We start from the raw sequence: 6920 nt of genomic DNA on the forward strand, positions 1-6920 counted from the left end.
GTTGGTGCAGACTCGATGGGCAGAATGGCCTCCTTCTGCACTGTAGGGATTCAATAACTCCGTAACTATGAAATGATTGTCACCAATTTCACTCTGCCCTAAAGTGTTGAACCCAATCCTATTCATAACAGTCAGATCAGAATAAAATTGCATCCACTTGTTGCAAGTGCATCCATTAAAGGCAAGCCTAGTTTTAAGACCATGGGTGGCTTCTTCAACCCGCCATCCCACACACGGGGGCATGTTCTGCAGTAGTACAGATGGCCCACCACAGCTTGGCAATCAGCAGGGCTTCCCATTATTTGCACCCTTTGGTACGAGGGAACCTGCAATGGGCTGGGGCGGAGGTGGTCATAGAATTCCTATAGTGCAGAAAGAGGCCATTTGGCCCACCAGGTTTGCACAACTCTCCAACAGAGCATCTTACCCACACCCTCCCCCCCTTCCTTTCCCTATAACCCCACACATTTAATCCCCCTAACCTGCTCTTCTTGGGAGACTAAGGGGCAATTTAAGAACATAAGAAATAGGAGCAGGAGTAGGCCATCTAGCCCTTCGAGCCTGCCCCGCCATTCAATAAGATCATGGCTGATCTGTTGTGGCTCAGTTCCACTTTCCCGCCCTCTCCCCATAACCCTTAATCCCCTCTCTTATCAAGAACCCATCAACCCGCTTCTTAAAAATATTTAGCGAGGCAGCCTCCACCACTTCAACGGGCAGAGAATTCCAGAGATTCACCACCCTTTGAGTGAAGAAGTTCCTCCTCAACTCCGTTCTAAACCGCCTCCCCTTTATCTTGAGGCTGTGCCCCCTAGTCCTACTGTCTTTTTTGAGCGGGAAGAGTCTCTCCACCTCTATCCTATCCATCCCATAATTCACCTAACCTACACATCTTTGGACACTAAGGGTCAATTTAGCATGGCCAATCCACCTAACCTACACATCTTTGGACACTAAGGGTCAATTTAGCCTGGCCAATCCATCTAACCTACACATCTTTGGACACTAAGGGTCAATTTAGCATGGCCAATCCATCTAACCGATACATCTTGGGACACTAAGGGTCAATTTAGCCTGGCCAATCCATCTAACCGACACATCTTTGGACACTAAGGGTCAATTTAGCATGGCCAATCCATCTAACCGACACATCTTGGGACACTAAGGGTCAATTTAACATTGCCAATCCACCTAACCTACACATCTTTGGACTGTGGGAGGAAACCGGAGCACCCGGAGGAAATCCTGGGGAGAACATGTAAACTCCACGCAGACAGTGACCCAAGCCCAGAATCAAATCCGGGTCCCTGGCGCTGTGAGGTAACAGCGCTAACCACTGTGCTGCCCTCCATCACTGCTGGCAGGACCACAACATCCCACTGGCAGGAAACGTGGGTAAATCCCAACCCTATGGTTTTAATTCAGCAAAGCCCTTTCCCAAATCCAGAAAAAATATAGCAGTCAAGGTACACTGTTTTAATCTTAACCGGAGGATATCCCTCAGTCATACAGTGAGGTATCTCAGTTAAACCCCATTCTAGTGTCACAGTAAGGCACTGCTCAGGGCTAATGCTCTGTGTGGAACAGTGCCTGATTTTGCCAATTATAGGAGTGCTTTTACATGGGAAGGAGAGCAATTCATAGCCAGGCCATAGAACAAACTGGCATCCCTATTTCATCTTGTCTGTTTAATATCAGACCCCAGGCAGATTCCAGCCCAGGGCAGCGTTGGTGGCACAGTGGTTAGTGCGGCTGCCTCACAGCGCCCGGGTTCCCAGGTCACTGTCTGTGTGGAGTCTGCACATTCTCCCCGTGTCTGCTTGGGTTTCTTCCGGTTCCCTCCCACAGTCTGAAAGACGTGCTGGTTAGGGTGCATTGGCCGAGCTAAATTCTTCCTCAGTGTACCCGAACAGGCGCCGGAGTCTGGCGACAAGGGGATTTTCACAGTAACTTCATTGCAGTGTTAACGTAAGCCCAGATGTGACTAATAAATAAACTCAATAAACATGAACTTAATGTGGTTCTGCTGAGACAGGAGATCCTCCAACCTCACCTTTCATTCTCCACAACTCAGGCCGATTTACAACTATGGAATGGATAAAATGGAAAATGTAAAGGTATTTACCTGTGAAACTTGGGATCTGACAGACTGCTACAGCCTCTGGAAGGAGATCTAATATACAGTCTGTAAATAAGAGCACAATGTTACTATGAACAAAGAGAGGACAGTTTGTACGTTATCCATGGACCATAATTTAACAGATAATGCAGAGCATGCATTAACCATTCACAGTAATTTAAAAGATAATGCAGGAATATATGTAATCTATATATCGTAATTTAACAGATAATGTAGAATATATTTAATCCATGGACCATAATTTAACAGATAATGCAGGAGATATATTATCCATGGACCGAAATTTAAGCACTCAACAATTAAAACTGGCAACATTTATAAAGTAATATTTAACTAGGACAGAAACAAGATAATGTCTGGACCCAGATAGCCCATGGAGTATTATAAAGCAATGATGTGGAGATGCCGGCGTTGGACTGGGCTGGAGCACTGCTCCTTCCTCAGGTGAGTGGAGAGGTCCACACGCGAGAGGACAACCTCAACCGGGATCTTGGGTTCATGTCACACTCCGTGTAACCCCCCCCTCTCCATATGGCCTGGGTTTGCAAAATCCTACCAACTGTCCTGGCTTGAGACAATTCACACCTCTTTAACCTGTGATTACCCCTCTCTCCACTCGCACTGTCTGTACCTGTAAAGACTTGATTACCTGTAAGGACTGGCATTCCAACTATTAACTTCCTCAGTCTATATACACTGTGTTTATGAATCGTTTCTCTCCACTCACCTGATGAAAGAGCAGCGCTCCAAAAGCTCGTGATTCCAAATAAACCTGCTGGACTTTAACCTGGTGTCGTAAGACTTCTTACTGTATTATAAAGCGCTAACATAAAGTTCACTACCATAATATTATTCTTTCCCTCAATGTTAACAAAATGAAGGAGATTGCCATTGGCCTCAGGACGTGTTAAGAATTTGCCTCTGTCTACATTAACAAGGACGAAGTGGAAAGGGTCAAGAGTTTGATGTTTTTTAGTGTCCAGATCACCACCAACCTGTGCTGGTCCCCCGGTGCTGACACTATACTTCAGAAAGCCCACTAATGGCTCTACTTTCTCATTTGGCATATCAGCTATGACTCTCTCCAACTTTTACAGATGCACCATAGAAAGCATTCTTTCTGGATGTATCACAGCTTGGTATGGCTCCTGCTGTGCCCAAGACCGCAAGGAACTACAAAAGATCGTGAATGCAGCCCAATCCATTGCACAAACCAGCCTCCCATCCATTGACACTGTCTACACTTACCCCTGCGCCAGCAAAGCAGCCAGCACAACTAAGCACCCACGTCTCCCGGACATTCTCTCTTCCACCTTCTTCCATTGAGTAAAAGATACAACAGTCTGAGATCACGTACCAACTGATTCAAGGACAGCTTCTTCCCTGCTGCCATCAGACTTTTGAATGGAGCTACCTTGCACGAAGTTGATCTTTCTCTACACCTGAGGTGTGACTGTAACACTACGTTCTGTACCCCCTCTTTCCTTCTCTATGAAGAGTATGCTTTGTCTGTATAGCGTGCAAGAAACAAGACTTTTCACTGTATACTAATACATGTGACAATAATAAATCAAATCAAATCAAAATCAAATCAAATTATTAATGCCAATTTCTAGGTTTTATTTGCAGGAATTTATGTCATAATTGTAAAAGTCACTAATTAACCTCTCTTGTCTCTTGACTCCAAGAAATTCTCTTCTCCATCTTGCCCAGTGCTCATCATACTAGATAAAGGAATGTTTGCATATTGACAGACACAGAGAGCTATGAATCTCTCCCAGTGCTGAGTCTGTAGAAGTGATTGACCCCTCGATTTGTTTTAAACATTCACCTGCTCTCCACTGAGCAGAGTTTTCAAGGAAGTTTTAAAGTACACCAGATGGCGCTATAAGATAGGAATTTGCATTCAGTTCCCGTTGAGACATTAATCTGCGGGATTTTACAACCTCACTTGGAAAAGGCTCGTAAAATCCAGCCCGCGGCAACAGGGAATTCCGTTCTACGAGCCATGTCCGCCCTAATTCTGTGCATTTCCTTGCAATGGGGGACAGTTTGCCTCTTGAACCTACAGGAATCAGACAATCTTCTATAGATGCCCCATAGAAAGCATTCTTTCTGGTTGTATCACAGCTTAGTATGGCTCCTGCTCTGCCCAGGACCGCAAGAAAGTACAAAGGGTCGTGAATGTAGCCCAGTCCATCACGCAAACCAGCCTCCCACTCATGGACTCTGAGTACACTTCCTGCTGCCTCGGCAAAGCAGTCAGCATAATTAAGGACCCCACGCACCCCGGACATTCTCTCTTCTACCTTCTTCCATTGGGAAAAAGATACAAATGTCTGAGGTCATGAACCAATGGACTCAAGAACAGCTTCTTCCCTGCTGCCGTCAGACTTTTGAAATATAATACCTTATATTAAGTTAAGCGCTACACCCTAGTTATGACTGTAACATTACATTCTGCACTCGCTCCTTTCCTTCTCTACGGACAGTATGCTTTGAGTGTATAGCGCACAAGAACCAATACTTTTTACTGTATACTAATACATGTGACAATAATAAATCAACTCAATAGCAAAATCGCTAGCACAGTGGGCTATTGGCAAGGAGTTGAGAAAGATGTGTACTCTGCTAGGTTATGTGAATTGTTAAGCATAATTAGGAATCTAAATTTACTACCTGTGTATAAGATCTCTGTATAAGAGATCTGTACTCTGTATAAGATCCTCTGTCACCCAGAAGGATAAGGGTGGCAGGTCTATGGGAACACCAACACTTGAAAGTTCCCCTCCAAGCCACCCACCGTCCAGATTTGGAAATATACCAATGTTCGTTCACTGTCGCTAGGTCAAAATCCTGTAGCTCCCTCCCTAACGGCACTGTGGGTGTACCTACACTGCAGTGACGGCAGTGATTGAGGGGGGAGGGTGCAGGGGAGAGCAGTGGAGGGAGGAGGCGAGGAGGGGAGAGGTGGAGGGGTGGTAGGAGGGGGAGGGTGGGTTGGGGGGAAGTGGGGGACATTTGTTCGTATCACAGTAGGCTTACATTAACACGGCAATGAAGTTACTGTGAAAATCTCCCAGTCGCCACACTCCGGCACCTGTTCGGGTACACTGAGGGAGAATTTAATACGGTCAATATACCTAGCCAGCACGTCTTTCAGACTGTGGGAGGAAACCGGAGCACCCAGAGGAAACCCACACAGACACATGGAGAATGTGCAAACTCCACAAAGCCAGTGAACAAAGCCAGGAATCAAACCAGGGTCCCTGGCGCTGTGAGGCAGCACTGCTCACCACTGTGCCACCGTGCTGCCCACTGTCACCATTGGCAGGGCCACAATATCCCACCAGTGAGAATGGTTGGTTCACCATTACCTTCTCAAGGGGTAACAGAGTGACTGGCAGAGAATGTTGGCATTGCCAGTGATGCCCAATTCCCAATGGGGCAGCAGCTTTTGGTGCGGTAGTGATTGAGTTAGAGAATCTGGTGAACTGGTGCGGTGACAATAATCTCTCCCTCAATGTTACAAAACGAAGGAGATTGTCATCGACTTCAGGAAGCATAGTGGAGAACATGCCCATGTCTACATCAATGGGGATGAAGTGGAAATGGTCGAGGGCTTCAAGTTTTTAGGTGTCCAGATTACCAATAACCTTTCCTGGTCCCCCCATACTGACACTATAGTTAAAAAAGCTCACCAACGCCTCTACTTTCTCAGAAGACTAAAGAAAGTGGCATGTCAGCTACGACTCTCACCAACTTTTACTGAGAAGGCATAGAAAGCATCCTATCCTATCACAGCTTGGGATGGGCTCCTGCTCTGTCCAAGACAGCAAGAAACTACAAAGGGTCGTGAATATAGCCCAATCCATCACACAAACCAATCTCTCACCCATTAACTCTGTCTGCACTTCCCACTGCCTCAGGCAAACAGCCAGCATAATCAAGGACCCCATGCACCCTGGACATGCTTGCTCCCACCTTCTTCCATGGGAAAAAATATACAAAAGTCTGAGATCATGTCCCAACTGATATAAGAACAGTTTCTTATCTGATGCCATCAGATAAATAGACCTACCTTGCATTCAGTTGATCTTTCTCTACACCCCAGCTATGGCTGTAACGTTACATTCTGCACCCTCTCCTTTCCTTCTCCCCTATGTACTCTTGTTACCTTTGGCTGTGTAGTGCACAAGAAACAATACTTTTCACTGCATACTTATACATGTGACAATCATAAATCAAATCAAATGATTAAAGAAATTTACCTCTGAAATCGTTTGAATAGTTCTCCTGCATGCCACTCACTGTAAAACAAAGCAGTAACGTCAGAGTTTCTATAAAATTATAAACTGGAATTTAAACAGATTAGGACAACTTAACTCACCAGCAGGAATCAGAAGAATGATCCAGAAAATACTCCCCATTGCTCTGGAATAATTCAATGCTCTGCGTAAGATGGGAGAGTGTTTGACAGCTCAGTGCAGTTACTGGTTCTTCCTGTAAATGATCTGCACCCTTTATATTGGCACATCGCTGTACCAAAAATGTATGTTGTGCAACCAGTTTTAAGATCACAGTGCTTTTTTAAAATTCATTTTACGGTATGTGGGCGTCGCTGGCTGGTCCAGCCATTATTCCCCATCCCAAGCTACACTTAAAGGCAGTAGTGAACTGTACATCACTGCAGTTCACGTGATGTAGGTACACCCACAGTGCTGTCAGTGAGGGAGTTTCCAGGATTTTGACCCAGCGATAGTGAAGGAATGCTGATATA

At 45.5% G+C, this 6920-nt stretch overlaps 1 long non-coding RNA gene across 1 annotated transcript; it reads right to left on the bottom strand.

The window, feature by feature from the left end:
• Positions 1 to 2122: 2122 nt before the first annotated feature.
• Positions 2123 to 6640, bottom strand: LOC145335737 (uncharacterized). The gene is made up of 3 exons (XR_013885298.1): positions 6531 to 6640; positions 6412 to 6450; positions 2123 to 2185 (listed from the first exon to the last, which is right to left on the bottom strand). It is a non-coding gene; the product is annotated as an uncharacterized LOC145335737 (long non-coding RNA).
• Positions 6641 to 6920: the final 280 nt, after the last annotated feature.

Source organism: Carcharhinus amblyrhynchos, unplaced genomic scaffold, assembly GCF_965287045.1.
Source record: "Carcharhinus amblyrhynchos unplaced genomic scaffold, sCarAmb.v2.hapA scaffold_40, whole genome shotgun sequence".
In the NCBI taxonomy this organism is placed as follows: domain Eukaryota; kingdom Metazoa; phylum Chordata; class Chondrichthyes; order Carcharhiniformes; family Carcharhinidae; genus Carcharhinus; species Carcharhinus amblyrhynchos.